The 18,574-nt window shown below is 37.0% G+C and overlaps 1 long non-coding RNA gene across 2 annotated transcripts in view; it reads right to left on the reverse strand.

Annotated features, from left to right (window-relative positions):
- LOC116102321 overlaps nucleotides 1-18,574 on the reverse strand; it is a 248,994-nt gene that overhangs the window by 93,884 nt on the left and 136,536 nt on the right. For both annotated transcript variants that reach the window (XR_004123077.1, XR_004123078.1), the window contains exon 24: nucleotides 10,801-10,905. This is a non-coding gene — a long non-coding RNA (uncharacterized LOC116102321). The remainder of the gene's footprint in view (nucleotides 1-10,800; nucleotides 10,906-18,574) is intronic.

Below are 18,574 nucleotides of genomic sequence, written 5' to 3' on the forward strand. Positions count from 1 at the left end.
CTGTCCCTGAGATTCTCTCTTCTATCTCTTGTATTCTGTTTGTAATGCTTGCATCTATGACTCCTGTTTTCTTTCCTAGGTATTTTATCTCCAGGGTTGTCTCTCTTTCTGACTTCTTTATTGTTTCTATTTTCATTTTTAGATTCTAGATGGTTTTGTTCATTTCCTTCACCTGTTTGTGTTTTCCTGTATTTCTTTGAGGGATTTTTGTGTTTCCTCTTGAAGGGCTTCTAGCTGTTTACCTGTGTTCTCCTGTATTTCTTTGAGGTAGTTATTTATGTCTTTCTTAAAGCCCTGTGTCATTATCATAAGAAGTGATTTTAGATCTGAATCTTGCTTTTCTGGTATGATAGTGTGTCCAGGACTTGCTATGGTGGGGAAATTTTGTTATAATGATGCCAAACAACCTTGGTTTGTGTTGCCTATTTTCTTATGCTTGCTCCTCACAATCTGGTTATCTCTAGTGCTCCCTGCCCTTGCTAAATCTGACTGGAGCCTGTCCTTCCTGTGATCCTGGTTGTGTCAGAACTCCTCAGAGTCAAGCTGTCTCTGTGATCCTGTGATTCTGGGATCCTGGGATCCTGAGCTTGTTAGAGCACCTGGGAGTGGAGTTTCCTCTGAGTGTTGTGGAACTGGCTGTGGAGTTTGCACCCAAGGTCTGCTCCAGGATTTGGTCTTTTATATAGCTCTGTGTATGCAAATGCTGACAATATCCAGACATGCACATTGTCATGAATATTGAACAATCCTATATAACAATGCTGTATATAGAATGTTCCCCAATTATATCTTATTGGTTAATAAAAACTTGAAAAGACAATGTATGGGTAGCAGAGGTATCAAGGCTGGACTTTAAATTCTAGCCTGGGATACCAGGGAGAAGAGCCAGGTAGAAGGAGTTCACCATGAGGCAAGTAAGGATCCAGGAGAAGAAGTGCCAAGAGGTGGAGAAAGAAGAAAAAGGTCAACATGAGGGCAGGCATGAGGAAAATTCTCCAAGGGAGTTCTCCATTAGGAAAGAGAGCTACATCAGAATGAGCAAAGTAGAGACTAAATGCAAATAACTCAGGGCATGTGGATGGGTAGATTCTAAGAGAGTACAGAGGGCTGGGGATATCTGCTCAGTTATTTTTCTTAAGGATTATTGAATAAATTTTTAAGTTCCTCATATCAATTATTTGGGAACTACTTGGACTATGTCAAAAGTACTTCTTTTAAATTCATCTTACAAAAATTCTGTGCAGAAATTCAAAAAGGAAAAATGAAATCCATTAGTAGCCTGAGATCTACAAACAGTTCACACTCCCTAGTTCACATTCACACAAAATCACTCATCCCCTTAATGAAGCTAGAAGGGCTATATTCCTCTTGTGCAATCATCCTTTCATTTTTGATCTCCACTGGTCACTGTTCTCACCCCCTTTTGTTTTCAAATATACTCTGACCTCCAAATAAGAGGCTTTCTCTATTCAACTGGACCATGTATCCAATACCTCTAAAATTATTGAGACATAGCTCAAGGGACCTAATTTGGACACAGTGTGTTTATTTCTTGAAGAATCAAAAGTCTCATCTTGGAATTTGCTCAGTTGATGGCTCTTGGAATTTTCCACTATCCCTGTGGCCTCTTAACTCCTGGAAGGTAACAAGTGTTTAGGACCCCTTCTACATATCAGATATATTTTAGAAATAGAATAGTTGTACAATAGGCAGAGTTTAGGATTTAACCCATATTTTTACCTTGGTTACATGTACCTACCATCTTTTCCAAATTCCACAATTTTGGTCAGGAAAAATAAAAGGTCTTGCCATAATTTTTCAGTCACAATTTGGCTTCACTGAACATTGGACAATGACCACTGCTGCTCTGATGTGTAGACATTGTGTTTTAATATTTAAACTGATTTGAATATATAATTTCATGTAATGGAATGGAGAATCATCACAGACCCAATCCCTATATGAATAAATCCTCATCTTAACAGTTCTTATCCCTACCACTCAGTTTCTCCTTTGTGCTATGCCCAGAGCATGAACTTAATTATATCCTCTTCCTCTTCTCCCAAAGGGCCCATGAGAATTGGGAAAGGAAGGCAAGATAATGTTCCAGCTTGGAACGCTTGCCCAAATGGCAAAGAATGACTCCAGAATACTTGGAGTAGAACCTGATAACGTAAATTGAGCAGCCACTTCTATTTTCTCCCTTCTGAGGCCTCAGGATACACACAGTAGCCTTGCCAGTCAGTGAGTACATGATCCTACCTCAGAAGAGTCGCCAAAATGTTTCTATGAAAGACCTTTTTTTTCTATATTGAGAAAACTCCATTGGATTTGTATCTTTGAATGGAAACTGAAGAAAGAAATAAACATGGTCCTGTCATTTCTACGGACATGCTTTCCATAACTGATATATAAGAGTCTTTACATTCTTCGGACATTTTTGCCTTATACATAACATCTACCCTGGGTTCTGCCCCAAAAGCCAAAATACTCTTTCTTTTGGTTTTATACTTTTCTCTTTGACAGTCTCATGGTTGTAAGTTCTTATATTGTTGACAGTTTGATATCTTTAAAAATACAAAAAGTACTGGTTAATCATTTCAGGTTGCTGACCTCTATTTGAAAATATATACAAATTGGTTATGAAAATATTGATCACTGGAATCAGTCTTACAGATACTTAGATATCGTTTGGGTGTGTATAATATTAGAAAAGTCACATGCAACTTCACTGAAAAGCTAGCTCTGTAGAAGGGGTTTAAAAGCAATACCACAAACTCTAAGCCTCCTGGTCTCAAAGTTTATTTAAAACCCTCTCCTCTAGTTCTGGCTGGCCTCCTTTTTCTGTGACAAGGAGAAGACAAACAAATGAACAGCCAGGAAAAAGATAATGCATGTTTCAGAATGCATATGAAATAAACTATTTCAAATAAAAGCAACTATTAGTAACCTAATGGAATTAATATTTCTATAATTAAACCAACTAACTGGATACTCATCATAGACAACTCTCAGTAATATCTCTAACATCTTATATTTTGAAGGGGATTCCTTAGCTAAATTCTGTTAGATCCATACATATCTAAAATGTTTTGAAGACACAAAACAACTAAACCAACAGAGACACAAGCAAACAAATAAAATTCTTCTATGTGCTGCTTAAGTAATTAATGTGCCCTATATTTTCTCTACAATTTACCTAGAAACATACAGGGCTTAAAAATTTAACATCAAGTGTACAGGTAATATTAACTTACTAAATTACATGTACACGTCATTTTGGTTTGAGCATTTATTATGGTGATTATGCACAATATCTCTTAAACTGAAAACTCCCTTATTCCAAAGTTGAGATGTAATGTTTAAAATATTTACTGTTGATCCTTAGTTGGAACATTGGACCTTAGCTTGGTGTTCAGTCACATTTCCCATGTTATATAAAAATGGATCCTAATTATATTGCACCTCAAGTTTTTTTTTTTTTTTGGAAAAACTAGAATATCCATGCTAAAAATTAAAATTGTGACACAAGGAAAAGATTTGATTAATAATGAATTAGTACTCTTGATATTGTTTAACACTTACCTTACAAAAAATTTCATACAATAAATAGTAAGTTTATTTGTTATTGTTTATTTCATAGTATTTATGTTTTTGACCAAAAAAATATATAATACATATATAATAAAATGGTTAGCAATTACAGGAATTTAAATCTCTGATATCCTCCCCCTGCCCCAAAGTAGGTTTTGTTTTTAAAAATGGATGTCTTGTCTTTGAAGCTCTTGCTGTAAGATAAACATTTTTTTTTCTTGTTACCTGTAATACCCTAGAAGTCATGGTTTTGAAAACTAAAATTCCATGCAGGGACAATATTAAATTAAATCTAGTAACAAAAATATATAATTAAGTCACACATCTATATATAGATAACCTTCCTTTATTATTTTGTCATTCATATATATATATACATACATATATATTCATATATATATACACACAAATATGTATACACACACACACACACACACATATATATATATATATATATATATATATATATATATATATATCCTACTGAGGCAGGATACATATATGTGTGTGTGTGTGTGTGTGTGTGTGTGTGTGTGTGTGTGTGTGTGTGTATGTGTGTGTGTGACACCTATCCTGCCTCAGTATACTGCCTTCATAAGGTATTGCCCATGGTGGCGAAACCTCCTTTACTGACTTTTGTGAAACATCACTGCAGGATCTGTCCCACAAGAGATATCCAGAGGGGCAGCAACTTATCTCTAGCCTCTCTCTCCCCAACAAGCAGGCCCCCAGAGATGGTGCTTCAGCAAATGTCAGCTGCAGCCAGGAAGGATTTCCCTGGAGGACCAATGCAAGGAAAAGTGGATGAAAAAAATCCACCAATCCCTGATCACAAAATCCCACCAATCTCTGAGTTTCCCCCTCCCCCCAACACACACACACACACAAAATCTCTGAGTAGGTGAGCAGGAAAACTACCTATCCCTGAAAAACAAAACAAAACAAAACAAAACACCAAGCCCTGAGCTCCCTAGGTTCAGGATTTACACAATGGAGTACTACTCAGCTATTAAAAATGATGAATTTATGAAATTCTTAGGTAAATGGATAGAACTAGAAAATATCATACTGAGTGAGGTAACTCAATTGCTAAAGAACACACATCTGATAAGTGGATATTCTCCCAAAAGCTCCAAATAACCAGGATACAATTCACAGACCACATGAAGCTCAATAAGAAGGAAGACCAAATTGTGGGTACTTTAGTCCTTATTAGAAAGAGAACAAAATAATCACAAGAGCAAATATGGAGATAAAATGTAGAGCAGAGACTGAAGGTAAGGTCACCCAGAGATGGTCCCACCTGGGGATTCATCACATGTACAATTACCAAAAGCAGACACTATGGTGGATGCCAAGAAGTGCATGATGAAAAGAGCATGATATGGCTGTCTTCTGAGAGGCCCTGCCAGAGCCTAACAAATACAGAGGTGGGCGTTCGCAGCCAACCATTAGTCTGAGCATGGGGGTCCCCACTAGAGGAGTTATATAAAGGACTGAAGGAGTTGAAGAGGTTTGCAACTCCATTGGAAGAACAACAATATCAATCAACCAGACCCCCCAGAACTCCCGGGAACTAAGCCATCAACAAAGGACTACACATGGCTCCAGCTGCATATGTAGCAGAGGATGGCCTTGTCAAGGATCAAGGGGAGGAGAGGTCCTTGGACCTAGGAATGCTCAATAGATGCCCCAGTGTAGGGGAATCAATGGCAGGGAGGTGGGAGTGAGTGAGTGGATGGAAGAGCACTCTCATAGAAGCAAGGGGAGGGAGGATATGATAGGGTGTTTCGGGGGGGGGGGGAACCTGGAAAAGGGATAACATCTGAAATGAAAATAAATAAAATATCCAATTAAAAAAAGAAGATGGAAAAAAATAAAATCCCACTAATTCTTATCTGGAAGTCTCTTCTCTGAAAAGCTCCACCATCTAAGAAATATAAATACTGTCCTTTATTCAATTTTCTGCTGTCCACTTCGAGGAGCAGAGCATAGCCATCCCTGGATTGGTCCCTCAACATCCTGGACTCACCAATAAAGCTCTTTCATGAGATTTTCTGCCTGATATAATTTTTGTTTGTAGAAGTCAAGAAGAAAAGTATCAATGAAGAGAAGAGGAGTATGGCTGAGCACCCTTGAGCTTTTCAGCTTAGCTGGGGATACCCTACCCTGGAAGCAGCAAGGCCTTTGCTAAGGAGGTTTTCTCTCAGTTATGTAGTTCCTGGGCTGCTGTATCTCAGAATGCCCTCCCACTGGGACACTGTCCCACCTCAGAGATCTAAGCTTCTTGACCTCCCGTGTCTCAGGATTCACTTCTACTGGGACACTGTCACATTTCAAAGCTGTGTCGTTCCTGGGCCCCCATATCTCGGGATGCCTTTCCATTGGCACACCTTTTCCTTTCATAGCTGCATGGTTTCTGGCTTCCAAGTCCCAGGATATCCTAACATTCAAAAACACTTACACATATAAACTCATGAAGTTCATAGTAGCATGCACAGGATTGTACTAGGCAAATAAATTTCGCTGTTTCTCAGGATATTGGGATAGTTCTACCTCAAAACCCAGATATTCTACTCCTGATCATATACCCAGAATATGCTCCAACTACACCAAAAGAACACCTTGCTCTATTATGTTCATTGCAGCTTTATTCATAATTGCCAGAAACTGGAAACAATCCAAATGTCCCTCAACTGAACAACTAGAAAAGAAAATGTGGTTGAGTTACACAATGGAATATGACTCAGCTACTAAAAACAAGGATATTCTCTTCCCAGCAGCTGATCAAAATAAATGCAGAGATCTGTAGCCAAAATTTAGCTAGATCTCGGGAAGTTTGTGGAAGAGTCATAGGAAGATTGAGGAACCTAGACATGATATGGTTTCTACAGGACCAACAGGGGAAACTAACCTGAACCATGGGGGATTATTTCCCCATATGTGCTGCTTAAGCCAATAACTTTGACAGAGATTGTGAACATATAAAAGACCCTTGCTTCTCCATTCTCTGCCAAGGAATTGACACTTGTATGAAAATCCCAGAGAAAGAAGTTTCCTTTGATAATGTCTTCCTGGGTACAATAGTCTGTCATGTGAAAATGCCACTAATTTTTTATGGAGGCACCAACAAGGAGTCACCCCACCTGTATGTGCAGGAAAGTTCTGCAAGACAGGTTATAATGAGTATACTTGCATTCCTTACCAAAATGGTGCTTTGTGTCATGATGAAATCAACAGCAACTCCTGCATACCAAGGCAGGCATTGTCAGTTGGAAGTGGATGAATGTTTCTGATCCCTGCATGAATGAGGCTATATGCCTCACTGAGATAGGAAGATACACATGTGTCTGTCCTCAAGTATACTTTGGTGTGAACTATGAATTGGAAACTGATAAATGTGGACCCCAGCCATGTCTACACGATGTCACAAGCTAAGCTTACTTCTTGTGGCTTACTTCTATAACTGTACCAGAACCCTGGAGACCACTGTGAATTGACTTTAGTGAATGTACCAGTCCACCATGTCTACATGGAGGTCTATCTGTGGATGAAGGAAACAACTCTGTGTATGAATAGGTAGTGTATTCAAAGTGACACACTGTGAGACCTTGATACCTCTTTGTTGGTTAAAGTCTTGTCACAATGATGCAACATGTGATGGCACCATTGACAATTATATTTGTCACTGCTGGTTTGGATACACAGGTGCTCTCTGTGAGGGAGACATGAATGAATGCAGTAGCAACCCTTGCCATTTTGAGGAGTGATGTGTCAAGTTGTCCTCCAAAGAGCTATATGGACACATTAAGGTCTTGCCTTACTCCTTCAATTATCTCGGAGCCCCAGGGTATGTTTTTACCTATCAGACTGAATTTACAGACAGAAGCCTAGCATAACAGTTCTCAGAGAGGAACTCCCAGCATCTGACCCAAACAGGTGCAGAGATCCACACCTAAATATTAGACAGAGTTTGGGAAGTCTTCTAGAAGACTTGGGGAAAGAATTTAGGAACCTGGAGGGGATATAGAGACCACAAGAAGACCAACAGAGTTAACTAACCTATACCCATGGGGGATGCTAAACTGAAACATCAACCAAAGAAGATACCAGGTCTGAACACAGGCCTCCCTGAACATATGTACCAGGTATGCAGCATGGCCATCATGTGTGTTCTCCAACAATTGGAGCCTAACTCTGTTGCCTCCCTGTGAATTCTCTTCCCCTAACTGGGCTACGTACTGCGACCTCAGTGGCAGAAGATGGGCCTAGTCCTGCAGTGACTTAATGGACTAAGGTGGGTTAATACCCAGGGCTGTCCTCTATCTCTGAGGAGAAGGGAAAGGGAGAGGGACGGGGTTGTGTTTTTGTGGAGGACCAAGAGGAGGCTGTGATTGTGAGGTGAATACATAAATAAATAAATGAATAAATAAATGTTGATACATATCATGATTTTAAAATTCCTCCCCTATCCTTAGTAGCACTATTCTATTTCAGCTTCATGTTTTCACACATCCTTTTTTGCCCCAAATGAATAAATTTAGTGCTGCCTATATACTCATAAATAACTGACATTGTACATGAGAATGTATAACCTATCAGGGCAAATATTACTAAAGGAAGCCCATTCTCTCAAATCAAGCAGCATATCAATAGCTTAGATAAAAGTCCAACTTTATGAGTTCCTCCTCCAGCCATGGTGTGAGGACATCATGTGGATATAAATGGGAATTCATGTGTTCACAAATTTCATCATGCTCATGAAGTATTCTAAATACTGGTAAGATGAAAATATCTACTATCTCTAGCTAGGTTCATGAAGTGTTCTCAATGGATGAGAATTTACCAAGATATCCAGGCCAACTGGCCAACAAAATCAGATATGTCTGTTAATTCCCCTCAGGTCCTGGCAGGGCTTTTCTATACTAGTATGCCTTGATTTTTGCATTTATTTTATGGAAAAAATATCAGGTGCTTATATCTGCATGTCAAGAATTTTTCTCAATGAGCAAACTCCTAAGTTCTGAAAATTTTGATATAAATGAAAAAGTAACACACTGAATTCTACTCAAAAACCACAAGGCTGCTCACTTTATGTAAACATTCACCCTGTAATCTTCTTCTGTAATATCCCTGAAGCTTTGATCTGAACTCCTGCTCAAGTTTCCATTTTAGCTTTCTTAACACTGAACTGAAATATTGGGAAATGCAAAATTGTCTGTGCCGTTTTCCTGTGAGACTCAGAAGTGTAGTATGGAGAATCATGGAGAACACTGACGCATGACCCAAACCACACATGGCCCAGGCATCTGCCAAGGCCTGAACATCATTCAATCAATTTTCTAATTACCTCTTGTTTAAAATTTTCTATATCAAAATTGTTGAGCGGCTCTGATATCATTAAGCTTTATATTTCATCCCTTTCTTATCACCACACTATGTTGAAGTGAAAATTATAGACAACACCTCTAGGTAAACGTCATGGTATCTTCTTTCCTTAAGTGTCATCATTTTGCAAATCTTAGCCCTTAGCAGGGCGTTAGATACTTTGTGGCTCCAAGGCACACCTGAGTTGTTTTCATTTCTGGTTAGTAAGGTTATGGCAAAGGAGAGAACATTGGTGAATATTGTACCCCTGGCCAACTATCCATAGGTAGTAAGGTTATAAATCTAGTAGGAGTTCTAACCACCATCAGTTTTTGGAAACTATAATTTCTAGCTGCATTTTAGAACCCAAAACTTAGAAAACATTGTGTATGAGGTGGAAAAAAGTGCTAGATCCAGAGTAGGGGGATGTCTGCTGTGAGATGTATCTCTTATTTATGATAGGGAAGATGAATTCACAAGCTATCAACAATACAGATGACAAAAGAAGATTATAAAACTGACATGACAAGTTATCCTGCCAATGTGGATGGTAGAAACCCCATAGGCCTCAGGGCTAGATGAGGAGCTATGGATAATTAACTAGGCCGAGAGGGAGAATCAGTGACTTCATGGGAAAAGTCCATTGATAAGTTATTAAATCTGAAGACCTTAGCCCTAAACACAAACATAGGTTTGACACCTAACAAATATAGCAATTGATAATTAAGCATACATAATTTTGTGTATATATTTGTATGTATACATATATGTACATATATATATATATAAATTTGGTATAAATTATTTATGTTATATATATACATATATACATATAATTTCCCTTGAGAATAATGTAAATTATTTAAAGACTTGAAGCTACTACTTAACAAATAACTGAGAGATGATTTATGAATCAAATTCCACTTACAAATCATTCAATGATATTTATTTGATATTGAAAGAATTAAAACTATAAAATGTATTGAAATTCTAGATCCTCCTGCCTAATGAAAACAAATGGGGAAGAATATGAGTTCATAATAAAAATAAATCCCTCCATCATATAGAAAAACATGACACATTATGTATAAAAAAGCAACATGTGGTCACATCCTTACAGGGTAATACCCTGTGTAATAAGAGTAACGAAGAATATCCACCCTTGCCTTTCTATTTCATATTTTCCTCTATGTCTTTTTCAAAGCAGTTAATGAGTGTTGACTTTGAACCTAAGACAAATGGCTGAGGTGACTGTAACTTCAAAGCAGAGATAGCCTTCAGGCTTTCCTACTAATTTTTGTCCTGATCTGTTAAAAGTTTGGTTGGCATACTCAGTCCACTACCATGAACTCTCCAGCCCAGGGACTGGGGTGCCATTCAGCAAAAGGCTGTATATAATCCAACCATGTTGATTACCTGACCCTTTTGTCATTTTTGCTGCCTGGCTCCTGCACCTGGCCCCCCTCTCTCCCAATTCTATTTCCTTTCCCTCTCTTCTCACTCTGGACTCTCACAGATATGTCTGCCTCTGACTATGCTTTCTCTTTTATGTACAGTAAACATTCTACTCAACCATACCTAAGAGCAGCCATGTTCTTTCTTTCCTTTTCCTTTCCCCATTATATGAGGGATATAAGTACTATACATTTCTGGTTATTAGATGTCTGGTGCTTAAGTCCAACAAGAAAATCTTCAAATTTTGTGAGAGGGCAAGCGACCTCTTGTAAAGTAAAGCATGCAAAAATGTAGAGTATAGCAAAATATAAAGTTCAAACTAAGTGTTTTCATGAGCAATTTACAATCAAAAAAGAAATCAGAAAGCATGTGACTTTACAATACCAGAAGTTCACAGTAGCAATCTCCAGTGTGAGAATCTTAGGATGATGAGAGAAAGCATGCCTTTAATGCTTGAGTTTCAACAACATTGAGCAGCACAGTCAGACCCTGTATTAGAAATAAATGACATAAATTAAATGAAAGTAAGGGGATGGATAAAGATGAGTATACTGAAAGCTATAAGCATGTATTTAAGATTATTTAAAACATCCATATATATTTATAAATGTCCCAATTCATTGAGTTTAAGAAGGTAATAATTTTCAAATACATTGAGAGAATAATAATATTAAAACCAGAGTGAAGATATATTAATTTTTATGGCCAACCTCATATAAACATCATTACGAACTGCCATAAGAGAGTAAAATTTGATACAATATTAAGATAGAAAAGTAAAGATGGAAAACTTGAACTTTCAATCATATTTCAAAACTTAGGGCAAAATAATTGTCTATATGACATTTATTTGTTTGTATGTATGTATGTATGTAGAGACTAGTTAAATAAAACTAGGTGCTTAAAAATGAATTCTTAAATATATTTGTGTGTTGATAATGGGTGAGTGAGGGGTCTGTCATATGCGAACAGGTGTATGATTGCAAGAAGACCATTCTATCTCAATTGAATTCTAGATTTTTAGCTTTGATCTTGAGATTTTCATTGATCCTAGAGTTTAGCAGCTCATTAGACTTGCAGACCAAATTTGGTAGTGCAATGCCAAGCCATCATACCCTCTTATCATTTTGTTTTGTAAATGCTACAAATTGAAATCCATATCCTCATATTCCATGACAAACATTTCACAAATGAGCAATATCCTTAGCATCAAACACATATGAGTGCAGGCCCACACAAATACACACACACACATGCACACATACACACACTCACACAAATCAATGACTCTAAGAAGATTTTGAGATTTGCAATAGTCACAGTAATTTTTAAGTTGGAGAAAGTGAATACAGTATGAAAATGTAATTCTTGACTCAAGAGCACAACAGGTAGTTTAAAATTTTCATGTACAAATATGTACCTAAAATTCAGAAACCCAGCAAAGAATGCAATATATTATGAGTTAGTGTTTGAGGTATTGGTGAAAAATAATTAGTAAGATGGAGTCAGAAATTTCTGGAAAAGGAAATGTTGCAATTAACACAAAATATGAATTTTGTACAATGAATTACATATTCAAACAGGTATTATGACACAGATATGGAACATTGATTCTCAATGAACTACTGAGTGAGGAGGAGGCACCAAATAAGACAAGATGCTCTACACACACACTTCATGTGTTTGGTCACATTAAAATCTCTATTCAGATGCTCCCCTCTGGTACCTCAAGTTCTCAGCATGATTCCTCTCATGGATCATATTGCAATAAACAGATAAGGTATGAAACAGCAATCACAACAGAATAAACAAATAAAATTAAGGAAAAAATTAAATCCACAGTATAAGTGACATAGCTAAGTAAAAACATAACTTGATAAAGAGAAGCATATAATTTTATATAACATTGGAAAGGACCACTACTCAGAAAGAATAAGATATTCTACAAGATAAAACTTAAAAATAAATATGATAACTTTGTACCAAGAAATGCCCAATTTCCTTATACCTTATATTTTTGAGCACATCTCTGAAGTTTTCCTCTGAGACTCTCCACAAGTTTCAATTTTACTTTTCTGAAATTTTAGAGAATGGGAAAATATCTGTGCTGTTCTCATCAGTATGATACACTGAGGCATAGTGGAACGAGATCAGCACAGAGGAGTCTACATTACATTCCATGTAACAGATGAGCCAAGCAAGCTTCTGTCAAAATATTTTTGCTTATTGTACTTTCCAAAGTTTGATTTTAGAATGTTTTACAATATTAAAGCAGTAAAGGGAGTATTTGATGTCAATCAGCTTTATATTTGGTCTTTTCCTTATGACCATGCTAGGTTAATGTAAATACTGTAGATAACATGTCTACAAAATGTCTAGGTAAACTTTATGATCTCACAAAATCTCCTAAAGTATCATCATCACCTAAATCTTCGCATATATTAGGGTAATAAAGACTTGCCAGCTCAAATCTACATATAAAGTGTTCACGATTATTTCTGGTAAGTAAAGTAGACTTCAATCATTTTAAAGGAAAGAAATTATGTCAAACAGTTTAAACCTGAACAACGATCCAAAAATACTGACCTTGGAAAAAGACTTGGAGCTACCAGTTTTCTGAGCCAATATAATTATTGCCTGAAGTTTAAATATAACATTTAAATTAGTGTTGTACTCACCCTCAGCAAAGAGGCTTCACTTTACAGTGCAAGACTTCTGTTACCATTACAATAATCTAATAGTAAAAATGTAACTAACAATCCAATGAACATGACAGAAAAAAGATTGCTATTCTGTGATTTCCCTAGCTCAAGCCACTGTCCAGGTGACCTTGTCTTAGTGTTATATATTATCATCACATTCTGTATTGTCCATTTCACTACCATTAAGTCTGTACTCTCTTAAAAAAAAAAGTTTACCACTAGATAAAATTTCCCTCAGTAATCTCCATGAGATTTTACAAATATTTCAGCAACTTATCTCTTTCCTCCTTACAGAAATAAAATCACTACTCTTCCCAAACTCAAATTCTGTTTTGTTTTATTCCTTTACACTTTTTCTTGTACACCTTTCCAGGTTTTCACCAGACTGCCTTTCCCTAACATGAATGACATTTTCCATGTTGCTGCATAGATAGAGACATCCTACCTTTTTAATCCCAGGCTATCCACCAAAACATTTTCACTTTTGTAGGAGTCACATAAAACATGTAGCAAATTAGTTGTGTGCCCTAGAAATATGGATATGGTATATGTTTAAAGAAATAAGAATGAGATGGAATTAGGTACTCCAAAATGAATACTTAAATGTATTTGTATATTTTTGATCATATGTGAGTGAGGAGTCTATGATATGTTTCAAGGCACAGTCAACATGCAGTGTTTATCTCAATCAAATTCCAACTTATTTTCTTTGAGACAGTCTTTTACTGGTTGTACAGATCAGTAATGTATTAGACTGATAGACAAATTTTGGTATTATAATACCTTGTTGTCATGCCTTCTTGTTATTTTGTATTGCAGATGCTAATTATCAATATTCATATGCCTGATGGAAATTTGACAAATGAGTACTGTCCTCAGTCTAAAACACAGACACATACACACACACACACACACCACCACCACCAACACCACCACTAATAAATCTTAAAATCTTCTAAGATTTGCAGTAGAAACAATAATTTTCAAAGCATTTGAGACAAGTGAACATTATAAAATTTAATTCCTGACTCAACAAAACAAAAAGTAGATTTAAACTGAACCTAATTTTTATGCCTAAAATTAGAAAACTTGACAAAGACAACAATGCTTATGAAGTTAATTTTTGTAGTATTGCTGAAAAATAATTAATAATGTAGTAGCAGAATATAATGGAAGGAAAGGAAAGGAAATATTATGACTACCATAAAATTTTCATTTTGTGAAATGAATTTTATGCCCAAACAATTCTGATAAGGAGGTGACCCAGAATGAATCAGAACAATCTATATACAAACCCTTGAGTTTGGGATCACCTCCTGTCTCTTAAAAACCTTCCTTATTCTGCCTCAATGCTTCAGAATAATCCCTATCATATGTCACAAACCCCAATGAAATTATAATATACAAGACAGCAACCATCACAGAATAATAAACAAACAAGGTATAAAATAAAGAATTCACAAAATATCTGACATAATTAAGGAAAATATAGCTCAATCAGTATAAGCAATTATTGTCATATAACATTAGATAAATCAACTGATCAGAAAGTTTAAAATATTCCACCATCTAAATTTAAAAGATGAATATGAGAACTACATAAGTAGTACTCAGAACAGATATTTCTGCCCAGCAGTTCTATTAGAACTCGAGTTAAATTTACAAAACAAATAGTAGAAGCATTAAGGATGCTAAAAGTCGATCATTGCTCTATATTTACTAAAAATTACCTAATAAAGTGAAATTGTGTGAATGGAACTATATGAAATGATACAAACATTGAAATATAATCTTCCCAGTAGGGGTTAAGACTATATAAGAAAAACCCAAGGACAGCCAGGAAAACCTCCTTTGAATGTGTTGTTAAGGGGGATCCAGGAAACTACCTAGAGTGTATATTTTTCTTACAATTGGTTTCTTTCAAGAAGTGGGAGTTAAATTCTTAAAATACTGAATTTGGAAATGAAAATAAAATAGTTTCAACTAGAACTAAACAAATGCCAGTACAAGGCTTTAGAGAGTAGAAAGATGTCATAAAATCTGCTAAAGTAAGAAGGTAGACATCATTCTAATTCAATTATGTTGACTTTCACAGGCATGTCTAAATGTGATTATTGCCAAAGATGCACTACTAAGTCATACATCTTATCAATAATTAATACCTACCTAACTGACATAAGACCTGCTTTAAAAGAGGCAAATAATGAATCATACAAAAACAAGCAAATAGCACATGGCTTGTAAATTCACTGAACTAAATGTTACTAACACTTTCATAAAACATAATCTCTAACTGTACTATCATTTCTTCCCTAATACCTACAGAATATTGTGAAACTAGGAACAACAAATAGATTCAGCATGTTATATTTATATATTAATTGTATGTTGTTTGTATGTATGTGTAGATAGATAGATAGATAGATAGATAGATAGATAGATATAGATAGATAGATAGATAGATAGATAGATAGATAGATAGATAGATAGATGGATGGATGGATGGATGGATGGATGGATGGATGGATGGATGGGTGGGTGGGTGGGTGGGTGGACAGACAGACAGACAGATAGATAGATCCATCCCACATAAAGACACCAAACACAGACACTGTTGCAGACACTAAGAAGTGCTTGCCTGACAAATACAGAGGCCAATAGTCACAGCCAACCATTGGACTGAGCAAAGGATCCCCAATAGAGGAGTTAAAGAAAGGACTGAAGTAGATGAAAGGGTTTGTAAGCTATAAGAAAGAACAACAATATCAATCACCCAGATTCTAGAGAACTCCCAGGGACTAAACCACTAACCAAAGAGTACACATGGAAGGACCCATGGCTCCAGCTGCACATGTAGCAGAGGATGGCCTAGGTAGACATCAATGGGAGGAGAGGCCTTGGTCCTGTGAAGGCTCAATGCCCCAATATAGGGGAATATCAGGAACAGGAGGCTTGAGTAGGTGATTGGGTTGGGGAGCACCCTCATAGAAGCAGGGAAAGGGAAGATAGGATGGTAGGTTTCTGGAGGGGAAACTGGGAAACAGGAAAACATTTGAAATGTAAATAAATCCATTAAAAATAATTAAGGAAATGATAATAAATTTGATAGTGGAGTTAGGAGACCACAGCAAGAGTTTGAGAGACAGAAATGTGAAAATTATATAAGATATTAGTATTGTTTTAAATTCCCACATTCTTGAAATTCAAAAAAAAATATATCAAAAGGACTAAAAAGAAACTGTAGGATGAGACAGGGGAATTGAAATGAAAATGACCAAAACTAATTATAAATATGTATGAAAACATTTGTTAAGAACAGTGAATTAACAAATATCAGCAAATCAAGCTATATACAGTACTGGAAATTAATGAATTTAAGTGGATAAAAATATCTAGAATTGTATAAGAATCAGCAATTTTTCAAAATTCGGAAAAAAGGAGGCCATAAATTTAAGTAACGAGGATTATATGGGGGAATATGAGGAGAAGAATGTAAAGGGAGAAATGATGAGATTGTATTATACTGTAAAGTAGTTTTAAAAAATAAACAATAATTGCACAGTGCATGTCCATAGATTTTAATGAAAAGAAGAATAATGTCCCCTATGTCTTTTCTCTTGTATGGGGAGTTTTCAAAGTCTACTACCCTGGTACACGATGGTAGAGAAATGAAACATTTCTAAAGGTACAGAAAACATATTACTTTCAAATGAGTTAACACAAGGAATTCTGGATAAAGTACAAATCAGCCAGGAGGTCCTAATTAAAAATAAAAACAAAAACAAAATGGATCCCTTGTTCTAACTTGGCTGCCTTGTCTAGGCACAGAGGAAGAGGATATGCCTCATCTTGCAGAGGCTTGATATTCAGGGTTGGTCAAAGACTGTGGGACCTTGAAAAGCAGTCTGGTGACCCAGTAGGAGTTTCTACAAGGGACAGAACAATAAAAGCCATGCTCCCAGACACAGAATGAATTTAAGTGGATAAAAAATATCTAGAATTGTACAAGAATCAGTAAGTTTTCAAAATTCAGAAAATTCCAGGAGTCCTCCAACTCCGTTAGCCTGTGCTATCTAAGTGTAGACATTCTGGCTTGACTCCACCCCAGTCATCTGACCACAGCCAGGTATGCCCCACCCCACATACAGATAGCCAGCCCACCATATAAGGGGTGGTTGCCCCTCCCCTTCTCTCTTTCTCTTTGTGTCCCTTCCCTCTTACCCTCCTCTCTTCTTTACTTTCTCTTCCTCCCTTCCCCTCTCTCCACTTGGCCATGGCCGGCAATGGAGATGGCCTATCTCTTCCTATCTCTTCTCTCTCCTTTCTATAATAAAACATCTTAAAACCGTGCATTGCCTCCTTTCAACTAGATGCACTGGGCCCACACAGTGGGCTGAACTACTGGGACCTAGAAACTTGCCCACTGGCGCCTGCCACACCAGAACCAACGAGGTGGCGGTTTCCTTTCCCTGATCCCTTTCTTCCTTCCGCCTCTGAGTAGACTGAGCTGCTCTGGGGTCCTGAGCTCCTCTGCGATTCCCAAGGGGCTAGGACCTGCGTCCTTGGCCTCCATGAGGCCCAAGGACTCCCTCGGCTATTTCTCCTGCTCTCTGAGGACTAGGATACAGACATCCATCCAGCAGAGCAGGGCACACAGAAAGACATTTATGTCTGGATCCCAGAGTATTGGACCTCTGGCAGGATGTGAGTCATCCTCTCCAATCCCTTTTACTCCACCACCTCCCGGCAGCACTCCTGTGCCCAGTGTGGCAGAGCACACCACCTGGTTTTCCACCTGCGGCATGGCTGTGTAGTGCTGTTCCCAACAGATGACCATGGAAGGACTCCACTTTCTTTTGGGAGAAGGGGAGGATGAGGTGTTTGGGGAGAGTGGGAAGAGAAAGACTGGATAGAAAAAGGTACAGAACACCTGGTATGGCGATGTAAATAGAATACATCATGTAATCAATGAAAAATAAATTTCACAAACACGCACACTTAAAAAAACTGATTGTGAAATATCAAATTGTCAGCCCTTAAAACACAAAATAACACTAAACAGACCTAGCAGGGTGTGTGTATATACAGTATGTATGTATATAAATACAAATTTGAAATTATAACTAGGAAACATGTTAATACATGAAAATCTAAAAATGTAATTGGAATTTACATGCAAGAAATTAATATCTGAGAGGAAAAGAGAAAAAGGCCTGCTGAGTCCAGCTTACCCACCTAAGAGACATGTGACATGGTTCCCGCCCCAGAACAGAGCCAGCAGCATATGGAACTCTACCAGTGTTGATGGCTTCTGTGCGCAAAAGGCTTGTTTGTAAAATAATATATTATTTTCATGTTCCTTCTTTGGGGAATGTCCTCTCTGCCAATCAGAAACAACACAAGTCCAAAGAGGCAAGTGTGTGGAGCATATATGTGTATATATATATATATATATA

Source organism: Mastomys coucha, unplaced genomic scaffold (genome assembly GCF_008632895.1).
Source record: "Mastomys coucha isolate ucsf_1 unplaced genomic scaffold, UCSF_Mcou_1 pScaffold21, whole genome shotgun sequence".
Lineage (NCBI taxonomy): Eukaryota > Metazoa > Chordata > Mammalia > Rodentia > Muridae > Mastomys > Mastomys coucha.